At 44.2% G+C, this 13,899-nt stretch overlaps 1 protein-coding gene across 1 annotated transcript in view; it reads left to right on the top strand.

The window, feature by feature from the left end:
* The window catches only part of PTAR1 (protein prenyltransferase alpha subunit repeat containing 1), a 98,059-nt gene that overhangs the window by 80,055 nt on the left and 4,105 nt on the right, over window positions 1-13,899 (top strand). The gene's annotated exons all lie outside the window — the stretch shown is intronic.

Here is a 13,899-nt window from a genome sequence, read left to right as displayed (position 1 = left end):
TAATGACGTCAGAGGGTGGAACAGTGAGAGGGAAGAGAACGCTGGAGGCGAGCTGACATCAGGATGTTACCAACGGTAGGGAATCTAGCCATGCCAGCCAGAAAACAATGAGGTACAAAAGAAGAGAGAATCATGGCACATTGAGGGGAGAGCAGAGCAGAATCGATGGACATGGATGGGATGGAAGGAGAGGACAGGAGAGAAGATAATCGTGGGACACGGATGGGAGGGCAGGGAAGAGGAGAATCGCTGGACATGGAGAGGAGGGCAGGGGAGAGACAAAAAATCGCTTACAAGAGAGCCTTCCTAGAGCCCCTTTCATTGTTGAGGAAATGGGCTGGGTTCCACTAGTAATTTAATAAAGAGATGGGATGGTAAGACTCCGGGCATTCTGGGTACTTCCCTGGCTTCAAGAGAACCATAATCTGTGTGGTATTAAGATAAGAGGGTAATGTACCCCAGTCTATAGTTGCATTAAATACTAAAGTCAATGTGAGAACTATATACGCTTTCAGCAATGTATAAAATTTGCTCCTTAACCCATCTGGCCCTGGGATCTTACCCAGAGGACTTTATTGTATTGCCTACTTCACCTCCTCCGGTGAATACACATATCAAGCATATATGAATCCCCCCCCCCCCCCCCCCCCAAAAAAAAAAGATTTGGGGCAGTTCCATGCTTGAAAGATAAAGGTCACTGTCCATAATAGACTCTGTGGGAGTAGAGTATAATATGGCAACAATATTGAATTAATTTAATCATCTTTATATGCAACCCCCCCCCCCCCCCCCCCCGTGAGTCTTTCAATGTATTTGTAATTGCTCATTGATTTTTGTGTGTTTTGATGGATAAGTTTGTTTAGAGCTTGTTGAGCTTCCAGCAAGCATGCTTTTAATATACAAAGTATGTCGTCTCCCGTATTGCTATCACAAGTAAGTGACCTCCCACTCCAGCCACAGAATTTCCCTATGTCACACTTTCTTGTTGAAACTAGTGTATGCAATAATTTCACCCTGCAAAAATACTTTAGCAGTTTCCCAGAAAAGAATAGAGTCATTCTGGTGTTCCCGATTACTCTCCTTGTACAATTTTCATTTAGAGATCAAAAGAGGAGGAAATTTGCTAGCTCTGTATAATCGAATAGGGAATTTCCATTTAGATCCAGGGGAAGAGTGAGACTTAAAACGTGTATTTTCACCCATGCATGATCCAATATCTGTATAGGGCCAGTTGTGGCTGAACCCACTTCTGAAAGGACCTCCCTAGATGCTGATAAATAAATCTGTCCTGGACAGGGTGGAGTGTGCTCTTGATAGATGTGTATAATCACAGTCTGTTGGATGTAAGGTTCTCCATACATCCAGCAAAGAGCATAGCATGGTAGCCCCCCTTGTTTCTAGTAGGCTTCTCTCCCTGTGGGTTAGGATCTGTTCAACAACGGGTCATACACCGCATTAAAATCTCCCCTGTCCATATGGGTGTATCCCCAAAACTATATAACTATTTCAAAATTTGTTTGTAAACAATTTTATTGAACACAGGGGCATAAATATTGCATAACAGCAAGGGTTTGCCATCTAAAGCTATTGAGGCCTTGATAAATCTGCCTTTGGGATCTTGTATCACCTTGTGGGTCACCAACTGAATACTTCTCCGAATCAAAATAATCACACCCACCTTTTACCCAAAGTAGGTGATTCAAAGTAATTACCTACCCACTAATGACACAGCTTGGCATGTTCAAGAGCATTTAAATGTGTCTCTTGTATAAAGCGAAAATAGAGATCTTAACCAAGGAAATACTGACAGATCCAAAGAGCTGGAGGGGTGTCCCAGCCTCCACCCCCCCCCCCCCCCAGCTCTAGCAAAATATCACAGAATTGCAACCTCTGAGCTCCTAGATGTGGGCCTCTTCCCCATAAACCCCAGTAAGTACTCCCCAAACCCATCTCCAACCCTATATCCCTACACTTACTAGTAGCACCTATAGAGTCTCAAGACTTCCCTGTGTCAAAAGCGGATGATCAACCCTGATAGAAACATATACCGTATTATTTTATAAACAGGCAATGAACTGTGCAATTCCTCTCATATCTTGTAATATCAATACAAAAATGAAACTCCAAGAAGTAAGGAATATTGCACTCCAAGTGTAGTGAGAACAACGTTTACCCAAGTATATATGAACAATGGAGCAATTTTGGGTGTGGATTAACTAGTCAAGAACAGAATATGTGCTGAGAGCAGCCTATTTCGCCTAACAGGGGAATCAAACTCAGTATTTAAGATCCCAGAACTCAAATCTTCTCCGTGATGCCTGCACACATTTTTTGTCTTTTCTTTTATTGGTCCAGTACAGACACGCTGCTGAAAGTTCTAAACAGTAATAAGTCTTGACAAGGGTTAAGTTGCCTGCCCTTCCTTTTATTAATGCATGAACAGGAGTTCTAGAACTGGCTACTAATTTCTTGCCATGCTATCATATAAATACGAGGACAGGTCCAGCTTCAAAGCGTGAGGAATATATCAAGTAAATCTCGTGCCTCAGACCTGCCAAATAGTCCATGCTCGAGAACTCAAATCTGCTGAATGAGAATGGCAAACATAATCTGCAGGTCCACTTACACTGTCAGCCTCTGACCACTCTCCTATGCAGAATAAGATGACCCAAAACGATAGTCCAACACTGGAACTGCCTCAGCAGCATCAATTAAACCTGCAGGACTGAGCAAGAACAAGACCCACAACAACTTGGGCTGCTAAAGGCCCCATTGCCAAACAGAACATGTCCTGTGCCAAACATGATCTGGAGTTAACGCTCCCATTCAGTGATTCCAAACTGTCCACATATTTAGTGGCATCTGGCACAGCATCAAAGAATTGTATATTTCCTTCATATATGATCTTCAGCTGATCCAGATATAACAGGCTAAAAGGAACATGCATTTTCAACAAACATGAGTATAGTTGTGAGAAGGCCCTCTGGGCTAAGGACACTTTAGTGAAATAGTCTTGAAACCAGAGAATACGCTTACTGTATTCTAAGGCTTTTCCAGATCTTAGGGCTTGTAAAATCGCCAACTTGTGGCTATAATTCAGTACTTTGAGAATTACCATCCTCAGACGTTCAGTGGAATCCCACTGTTGCCCCATGCGGTGATTTCTCTCAATATGAAGCGGCCCTGCAGCATCTGTGAGCTGAATTGAGATGGTGAGCTAGGTCTCTAAAGATCTACACATTTCTCGATCTAGAATCTACTCGGGTAAAACTACAAGCCTTAGGTTATTCCATCTTGAGTGGTTCTTTAGCTCTTCTATTTTTGATTCAAGTTCACTAATTTTCTCCCGCAACTGTGGCCGATCACTTAGTAGCACTTGCAGGCTATCCTCCACGGTCCTGACTCGTGCAGCCTGAGAGATGTGAGGCGTTGTTCCATGGTATGAAGCTTGTCCAGTATAAGTTGCAATTGTTTGCCCTCTGTGTGCTCTGTTGCCGCTCTCGCCTCCACTGTTATTTCTGCTGTCTATGCCAAGTTAAGGAATGGGCAAGGGAGGTGTGCTTTTGTCCACCATCTTGGAAATCACCGGCTTGGCTCCTCTGTCATTTTTAGTAATTTTAGTCATCTGGAGCTGAATGTAGTAAAATGAGTCGTATGCTAAAGCCCTAAAGCCAGCCCAAGTATTTTAAAGGAAAAAGGGCGGACAGATTAGGTGCCGATTTACATAGGGAGAATCAGGAGCAGTAATTTCTGCTACCTCACTGCTCCATGACCCGACCTGAAGCCTCTAACTCAGCTTTAAATCCATAACTGAAATGAGTCTTGCTTTCTTTATAATATGGTCATTTTAGCCTGGTGCTGCAGGAGTTTAACACAGGCAGCCTCTAGCATACCACAGAAGAGGATTCACACACTGAGATGTATGCATGCAGTGGGCTGTATATCCGTAGTGATCATTAAGTAATTAATTGATAAGTTATTTGCATATACCCCACCCACACCACCAGCTGCAGTCAGAGCTGCCAAGTTACCCAGTTCCAGGAGGGGAGACTTTTTTGGCCAATCCTGATTTTAAACTTGCATCTTAATATGAGACATAACTCAGTAAATGTCGACAGATAAAGACCTGTACGATCCATCCAGTCTGCCAAACAAGGCAGCAGAGCCGCACCTGCCACTCTGTGCAGGTTACAGTCATTTATGAATAAACACAAGTTGGCAATTTGAGCGAAGCCTTTTCCTCTGCAGCTGCGTCGTCCTCCAGAACTGTCGGCACCCGTTGGTTCTTTGCCTCCATGTGCTGTGCAGCACTGCTGTCTCTTCTTCTGTCTGTGCTCAAAAGACAGATGGATGGGAGAGGGGAAAGTGGGAGGGTGATGCAAGCGGCTGCTGTGTTAGATTGCTGCCAAAACAGCACACCCCCGTATCAGCTCATAAGATGTAACTCATTAGTTGAGCACCATTGGAGGTGAGTGCAGAGCCTGTGTGTGTATGTGGTGTGCATTCACATATGTGCACCAGAGCAGAACACACAACAGATTGTGTTGCAGAGCACAAGCTGGGAGCTGGACACTGCTAACACTTGGACCCATTGTTAATTCAAGGGGAAAATTCCTCTTTGTTCCTTTTTCTTTATAAATAGAATTGGAGACTCAGAGGACATGCAGCATTTTTGTTTTCATGCACTTCTAAGTAGTAGTTTTAGCAACAATGAATAATATATTTTAGTAGTTACAGCAAAGGCTTCTACGGTAGAAAAAGTGAAGAGTCAAAGTACATTTCTATGAGACAGAGCCAAATATACCTACTACTACTACTTAACATTTCTAGAGCGCTACTAGGGTTACGCAGCGCTGTACAATTTAACAAAGAGAGACAGTCCCTGCTCAAAGAGCTTACAATCTAATAGACAAGTGAACGGTCGGTCCGATAGGGGCAGTCTGGATTCACTGAACGGTAAGGGTTAGGTGCCGAACGCAGCATTGAAGAGGTGGGCTTTAAGCAAAGACTTGAAGACGGGCAGGGAGGGGGCTTGGCGTAAGGGTTCAGGAAGGTTGTTCCAAGCATAGGGTGAGGCGAGGCAGAATGAGCGGAGCCTGGAGTTGGCGGTGGTGGAGAAGGGTACTGAGAGGAGGGATTTATCCTGTGAACGGAGGTTACGGGCGGGAACGTAAGGGGAGATGAGGGTAGAGAGGTAGTGAGGGGCAGCAGACTGAGTGCATTTGTAGGTAAGAAGGAGAAGCTTGAATTGAATGCGGTATCTGATCGGAAGCCAGTGAAGTGACCTGAGGAGAGGGGTGATATGAGTATATCGGTTCTGGCGGAATATGAGACGTGCAGCAGAGTTCTGAACAGACTGAAGGGGGGATAGATGGCTAAGTGGGAGGCCGGTGAGGAGTAAGTTGCAGTAGTCCAGGCGAGAGGTAATGAGAGCGTGGACGAGAGTTCGGGTGGTGTGTTCAGAGAGGAAAGGGCGAATTTTGCTGATGTTAAAGAGGAAGAAGCGACAGGTCTTGGCTATCTGCTGGATATGCGCAGAGAAGGAGAGAGAGGAGTCAAAGATGACTCCGAGGTTGCGGGCAGATGAGACGGGGAGGATGAGGGTGTTATCAACTGAGATAGAAAGTGGAGGAAGAGGAGAAGTGGGGTTTGGTGGAAAGACGATAAGCTCGGTCTTGGACATGTTCAGTTTCAGGTGGCGGTTGGACATCCAGGCAGCAATGTCGGATAAGCAGGCCGATACCTTTGCCTGGGTCTCCGCGGTGATGTCTGGTGTGGAGAGATACAGTTGGGTGTCATCAGCATAGAGATGATACTGGAAACCATGAGATGAGATCAGGGAGCCCAGGGAAGAGGTGTAGATTGAGAAGAGAAGGGGTCCAAGGACCGATCCCTGGGGAACACCAACAGATAAGGGGATGGGGGTGGAGGAAGATCCATGAGAGTGAACTTTGAAGGTGCGGTGGGAGAGATAGGAGGAGAACCAGGAGAGGACAGAGCCCTGGAACCCAAATGAGGACAGTGTGGCAAGAAGTAAGTCATGATTGACAGTGTCAAAAGCGGCGGATAGATCCAGGAGGATGAGGATGGAGTAGTGGCCTCTGGATTTGGCAAGGAACAGGTCATTACAGACTTTAGAAAGTGCTGTTTCTGTCGAGTGAAGAGGGCGAAAACCGGATTGAAGCGGATCAAGGATGGCATGAGAGGAGAGAAAATCAAGGCAGCGGCTGTGGACTGCGCGCTCAAGTGTCTTGGAGAGGAAGGGTAGGAGGGAGATGGGGCGGTAGTTGGAGGGACAGGTAGGGTCTAGTGATGGTTTTTTGAGGAGTGGCGTGACTACAGCATGCTTGAAGGTGTCGGGGACAGTTGCAGTGGAGAGAGAGAGGTTGAGGATATGACAGATGGAGGGGGTGATAGTAGGAGAGATGGTGTTAAGTAAGTTGGTGGGGATGGGATCAGAGGAACAAGTGGTGCATTTTGAGGAGGAAAGAAGGCGGGCGGTTTCCTCCTCGGAGATATCAGGAAAGGAGGAGAAGGAGGTCTGGGTTGGTTGGTTGAGGGAGAGGGTTGAAGGGTGAAGAGGAGGAGGTGGCTTGGTAGTGAACTCAAGGTTGATCTTTTGCACCTTGTCGCGGAAGTAGTCAGCCAGTGATTGAGGAGAGATGCTAGCCCAAAAAGCTTAGTTGCAGCAGGTGGAATATCTCCAGAGATTTGACTATTTCCTTGAATAAAGTGTTTTGCAGGCTGGACAGTAGAATTATTCAGCTGCCCCAGGTCTCATTCTTGTAATTTTCCTTTCCTGGGATATATGTATATTAACAGTACTTTTATAAAAGTTTGGAACATTATCCCTTTAACTTCACCTCTCTCTCCTTCCTGAATTGTTGTAACCTCAGGAGCCACAGTGCTATTGCTCCTCAGATGTACACAGATGCCAAAAGTTGGGCTCAGATGGGGGAGGGCGCATTCCTGCAGCAACATTCTCCCACCCCCAGATTTTTTATAAAAAGCCTGATGTTTCTAAGCAAAAAACATATCATAACAAAAAAAAAAAGATGTGAGATCTGGGAATATGACCAAAACTGAAAGCATTTCTGCCAAGGTATGAGTAAATTGATATTTTAAAGATTCTTGGTTAAATGCTCCACTTTTAGATGCATCCCTATCCTGCAGTTTAGCTGCCTCCAGTTATCTGTGGAGTCTGGTCTCGTATAGATTTTCTCCTATCTGATGCCAGCAGCAAATACAGCTCTTGAAAATAGTGCTCATAAGAATAGCCATACTGCGTCAGACCAATGGTCCATCTAGCCCATTATCCTGTTTTCCAAAAAGGGGCCAAGCCAGATCACAAATACCTGGCAGAAACCCAAATCGTGACAACACTCCATACTACAAATCCCATGGCAAGCAGTTGCTGCCCATGTCTGTCTCAATAACAGACTATGGACTTTTCCTCCAGGAATTTGTCCAAACCTTTTTTAAACCCAGATATGCTAAGCACTGTTATCCCATCCTCCGGCAAACAGTTCCACAGGTTAACCATTGAGTGAAAAAATATTTCCTCCTATTTGTTTTAAAAGTATTTCCATGTAACTTCCTCAAGTGTCCCCTAGTCTTTGTACTTTTGGAATGAGTAAAAAATCGATTTACTTCTACTTGTTCTACACCACTCAGGATTTTGTAGACCTCAATCATATCTCCACTCATCCGTCTCTTTTCAAAGCTGAAGAGCCCTAACCTCTTTAGCTTTTCCTCATACAAGAGGAGTTCCATCCCCTTTATCATTTTAGTCACTCTTCTTTGAACTTTTCTAATCCCGCTATATCTATGGTGACCAGAACTGAACACACAATACTCAAGGTGCGGACGCACCATGGAGTGATACAAAGGCATTATAGTATTTTCAGTCTTATTCACCATTCCTTTCCTAATAATTCCTAGCATCCTGTTTGCTTTTTTGGCCACCGCCACACACTGAGCAGAAGATTTCAGCATATTATCTACAATGACACCCAGATCTTTTTCTTGAGCGCTGACCCCCAAGGTGGAACCTAGCATCAGGTAACTGTGATTCAGATTATTCTTTCAAATGTGCATCACCTTGTATTTGTCCACATTAAATTTCATCTGCCATTTGGATGCTCAGTCTTCCAATTTCCTAAGGTCTCCCTGCAATATTTCACAGTCCGCACGTGTTTTAACAACCTTGAATAGTTTTGTATACCTCACTCGTCATTCCGATTTCCATATCATTTATAAATATGTTAAGTAGTACTGGTCCCAGTACAGATCCCTGCGGCACTCCACTGTTCACTCTCCTCCATTGAGAGAAATGACCATTTAACCCTACCCTCTGTTTTCTAACCAATAACCAATTCCTAATCCATTCCAGAACCTTGCCTCCCATCCCATGACACTCTAATTTTCTCAGGAGTCTGTCATGAGGAAATTTATCAAAAGCTTTCTGAAAATCTAGATACACTACATCAACTGGCTCACCTTTAATCCACATGTTTATTCACGCCTTTAAAGAAATGAAGCAACTTGGTGAGGCAAGACTTCCTTTGGCTGAACCCATGCTGACTCTGTCCCGTTAAACCATGTTTGTGTACGTGTTCTATAATTTTATTCTATAGTTTTCACTATTTTGCCCTGCACCAATGTCAGACTTACTGGTTTATAATTTTCTGCATCACCCCTAGAACCCTTTTTAAAAATTGGCATACATTGGCCACCCTCCACTCGTCAGGTACTACGGACAATTTTAATGACCGGTTTCGTATTACTAACAACAGATCAGCAATTTCATGCTTGAGTTCTTTGAGTACCCTTGGATGTATACCATTCAGTCCAGGTAATTTACTACTCTTTAATTTGTCAATTTGGCTCAGTACATCTTCCAGGTTCACCGATATTTCTTTCAATTCCTCCACATCAAAAACCATTTCCAGTAAAGGCAGATCTCTTACATCTTTTGTAAGGACAGAAGCAAAGAATTCATTCAGTTTCTCCACTATAGTCCTCCCTGAGCGCCCTTTTTGCTCCTTCATGACCTAACGGTCCCACAGATTCTCTCGCAGGCTTTCTGCTTCTGATGTACCTGAAAAAGTTGTTATTGTGCGTTTTAGCCTCTAAGGCATGTTTCTCTTCATATTCTCTTTTAGCCTTCTTTATTAATGCTTTGCATCTGACTTGCCAGTGCTTATGTTTTGAAGGGTAATCTTTTGGCTGTAATGGCCTCGTTTACTTCACCTTTTAACCATGCTGACATCTCTTTCCACCTTTGCAAATAACGTAGAATGCATCTGGACTTCGCTTCCAAGATGGTATTTTTGAATAACGTCCACGCTGATAAGTGTCCTAATCTTTGCAGCCGATCCTTTTAGTTACTTTTTAACTATTTTCCTCATTTTATTATAGTCACCCTTTCGAAAATTAAATGCAGCTACAGTAGATTTCTTTTGCGGGATCATCTCAGATAGTAGCTCAAACTTAATCATGTTATGATCACTGTTTCCCAGGGGACCCAACACTGCCACCTCTCGCACTATTCCTTCACGCCACCAAAGACCAAATCCAAAATGGCTCCCCCTCTCCTCAGTTCCTGGACCAGCTGCTCCAAGAAGCAGTTGTTTACTACATCTAGAAATTTTATCTCCTTTGCACTCCCTGATGTAACATTTATCCAGTCAATATCGGGGTAATTAAAATCACCCATTATTATAGCATTGCCCATTTTGCCAGCTTTCCTAATCTCTGTAAACATTTCTTCATCCGTCTGTTCGTTCTGTCCTGGTGGACGGTAGTACAGCCCTACAAGAATACTCCTTCCGTTCACACATGGAATTTCTATCCATAATGATTCCACTCTGCTATCTGTTTCATGTGGATTGTTTATTTTATTTGACTCAATTCCCTCTTTAACATATAGTTCAACCCCCCACCTCCATTTTGATCCTCTCTATCATTGCGATACAATTTGTACCCTGTTAACACAGTGTCCCATTGATTGTCCTCTTTCCACCAAGTCTCTGAGATGCCTATTATATCTACCTCATCATTTAGTGTTATATATTCTAACTCTCCCATCTTAGTGTTTTAGGCTTCTAGCATTTGTATACAGACACTTCAAATTGTGTTTTTTCCTTTGATCTACAAGCTGCTTAGAAGTTGAAGGGGATAATGTGCATCCTTTATCCTGTTCTCTCATTAAGCATACCTGGCTTACTTTAAGTATCGTTGAAACCTCTCTACTAGGATTCCCTAAATGTCCTGTTTCAATAGTATCCTTCAAGGATACTCCACACCGAACCATGCGCTCCTCCTTTTTAAAAGTGTCAGCAGCCTGGTTCCCTCCCGGTTAAGGTGGAGCCCATCCTTTGGGAATAGTCTCTCCCTTTCCCAGAATGTCGCCCAGTTTTCTTTTTCTTTCTCTCTCTTCCCCCCCCCCCCCCCCCCCCCCCCCCAAAAAAAAAGATTAAGCTAGACCCTGCAGTGCCCGCTGGAGGCTTTCTGTTAATGTTGTGGTACAAAGTTCAAATTTTAAAACTAGGGGGGGGGAAGAGTATCACTAATCTACAATTTCTTCTTTAAACCACAATCTTTACGTTCCCAAAGCACAAAGCAAATAATATTCACTTACCAGAGGAATGTCCTCTTTTGTCAGAACTTCTCAGAAAGAAGTTGTGGGTCCTGTCCTGTTTATAGTTGTGAATTAAGGGGACTTCTTCAAACAGACCCTTTCAAGCTAACTCAGTAATCAGGTTGTTGGAATTAGAATGTCTACATGTTGGTTAAAGATGTAAGTTTACTGCTCACTGCTGGACCTGTTTAGGGGTGGGGGTGGGGCGTTTGGCCAGGATTCAAAAGGGAAAGAAATATCCATATCATCTGTACACCACTGTGGTGGATCACTATCAGTGTTCAAAAATAAACTCTTCTGTGACAAATGGAGTTAAAAAAAAATGTTTTACATTTTTAGCCCACTTTTCAAAACAACTTAGATTGTGAGCCGTCCTGGGACAGAGAAATATCCAGTGTACCTGAATGTAACTCACCTTGAGCTACTACTGAAAAAGGTGGGAGCAAAATCCAAATAAATAAATAAATAACTTCTGCAGTATTTGGATTCAGGTAAGCAAGACCCTGCCCAAAAGAGCTCACTATCTGAGTAGCTGAGGTAATAGGAGATGGAGTGACTTCCCAAGATCACAAGGCATGTTGGTGGGGGATGTGGGATTTGAACCTTGGTTTTCCTGGTTCTCAGCCCACTGCTGTAATTGCTAGACCCCCCCCTTTCTGTGTTGTTGAAATGTCTCCATTTTCGTGATGCTGTCAATTTCTGCAGGCTCCTCCTATTTAACCCCCTCCCACTATCCTGAAGCAAAGGTCATCAGTGGCTGCAGTGTTGCTCCCTGTGAATCCAGCCTGCTCAGCTGAAGTGCGTAAAGAGAAGGATTTAGGTTTTAAATGTCTGAAGGGAGAAGAAACTGCTGAGCAAAACTAGTGGGCTTATATCTCAGGCAGCACTAGGCTGGGGATCTGGCACCGCATTTCCCTTCACAATTACCTGGGGATTTTTTTTTCTCCCCCCCCCCCCCCCCCCCCCCCCCCCCCAATTCGCTGGTCACTACAACAAAAATACTCAGCTGGAGGCCCGCATTCCACGGTATCTTCCCCAACTCGAAGGCAGTGAGTGCTGCCTCCACAGTAGAGAGGCGCACAGGAGCAGGGATAGCAGGATTCCCTCCAAGTCCGTGAGGATCCAGCAGTTATGGGCCCGGGTCCACGGGGATCCAGCGGGGATGGACCCGTGTCTGCGGGAATCCCGTAGGGAAGTGCCTTCCCTCCCCCCGAGTACAGGGTGGCGTGCCATCCCAGCACATACTTCAAGGTACCCTGGTGGTCTAGTGGCTTTTTCGTGGCAGGAAAGAGCCCCACTCTTTCCTGCATGCTGTCACAGTTCTGATCCTCTCCTCTCTGCTTTTTCAAAATGGCTGCCGGGACTTCCAGCGGCGGCCTCATATGACTTCTGCTGGAAGTCTCGGCAGCCATTTAAAAAAAGCAGAGATAGCGAGAGGATCAGCAGCAGTGGGCAGGAAAGAGTGGGGATCTTTCCTGCCCCGAAGAAGCCACTAATCCACCAGGGTGCCTTGAGGTATGTGCCAGGAGGGCACCCAGGGCTGGACGGGGGAGGTGGATGGATGGAGACGGGATGATAAAAAGTTGAAGCCATTTAGGTGAGTCTCTGTTTCCCCTTCCTCACACAGCAGTCTCATCGCTGTTTACTCAATACAAAGGAAGCAAACCTATGAGGTGCTGCATCCACGTTGTCGTTCTTTATTGTCGGTGGCATTTTTATTTGATCTCACTTATATTTTCAAACATGCCAGCTTGTGCATATGGATGTACACAGAGGAAGTATAACAACAGAATAACTTTTCATAGGTAGAGTACTAATTTGTTATAAATTGTAATCTGTGTGTCATTTGTAGGGGCTGGTTATAGGGACATCCTAGCACTATTATATTCATGCAGAGATGATTTTTCTCCTGGTAAAGGGCCACTAAAACAGACATCATGATATGAGAATCATGTGCTCAACATTCAGAGTCTCTATCCATCTGTTTACTTAATTAATTATGACATTTATATCCCATATTAAACATGAATTAGATTGAAACCTGGGAGCATTTAAAAATCTTTTTTTTTTCTTTCCTGTGCCTACATTAAAAGAAAAAGATGGCATGTGAGAACTTGCTCCTTTTGTTTTGTGGATTGCAGTAATATATTATAAAAATGCACTTGCCTTTTTTATTACTACTTTTTCACAGAAAGGTATTGAATAATTAGGGAAAGGCTTCCTTCATGCAGAAGTTTTGTCCAGCGCAAGTCTAAATGTGCCAGCATTGTCCAGTTCAGCTCACTGTTAGCCACCAAGTTCATACAAAGTTAATTATGTTCACTAGAAAATAAATCTGTTTCCTCAGGCTGCTTGCTATGTGAATATTCCATCACCGTTTCATTATTGCTACCAAGTATTACATATTAATGGTATTTTCTTTAAACTTTGTTTTAATTCATTTATCCTTACATGCACGTGGTTTTGCTTTTAACCCCAAAGGTGAACCCTATGAGTGGTTGACCAATTAGGTATAAACTGTGTTGTTTCTGACTTGTTTTGGAATTTGGACTGCTTCAGCGTACGGAAGGAAATGATTTTTGTTACTTTTATTAGTATTTTTACTGTTTATAGAATCTGGCTTTCTTGGGGAGGGGTCAAGGTGACTGTGGCACAGCAAGGGCTTGGTGGGTCAGGAGCTGGAATGGAGATTACTTGCGGCGGGGATGGGTTGGATTCCCCATGGAAGACGGATGGAACATGTTAGATTCCAGCAGGGACGGGTTAGATTTCTGTCACTGTGCAACTCTGTACTCCACAGCAGCCTTAGCCAACTCAGAGAGCTGAAGATCTGACGTGGAAATCAAACACAAGTATAATAACTGGCCATGCCCTCCTGCCCTCAAAGAGCCATCATGCCATGCCATTTCAAAACTGGAGGCCAGCAGTGCTGAACCTTGTGTGTCGTGACGTCAGCACACAGCCAGCCTGTGGGTTTGGAAACTGCTTGCATTATGCAACATTCAGGAAGTGTACCAACCAAGAAGACGTCACATATTAGTACCCCATGGGAGGAGCAGAACCAGGGCAATTTGCATGTTGCGGTGTCCTGGAAAGTTGTCCTTTTTTCAAGCTTTTAGGGACCCAAAGCTGCCTACCACTAGGGTAGGCAAGGAATGAGACCTACTGCAAGGGGATGTAAAAGATTACGTGACGAGATGACATCAGCTCCTGGATACAAGACAGTCTGATGGGGTTTAAATCTTAGAGCTGGAAAG

Source organism: Microcaecilia unicolor, chromosome 2, assembly GCF_901765095.1.
Source record: "Microcaecilia unicolor chromosome 2, aMicUni1.1, whole genome shotgun sequence".
NCBI classification, from domain to species: Eukaryota; Metazoa; Chordata; class Amphibia; order Gymnophiona; family Siphonopidae; genus Microcaecilia; species Microcaecilia unicolor.
This window is presented reverse-complemented; position numbering and strand designations above follow the sequence as displayed.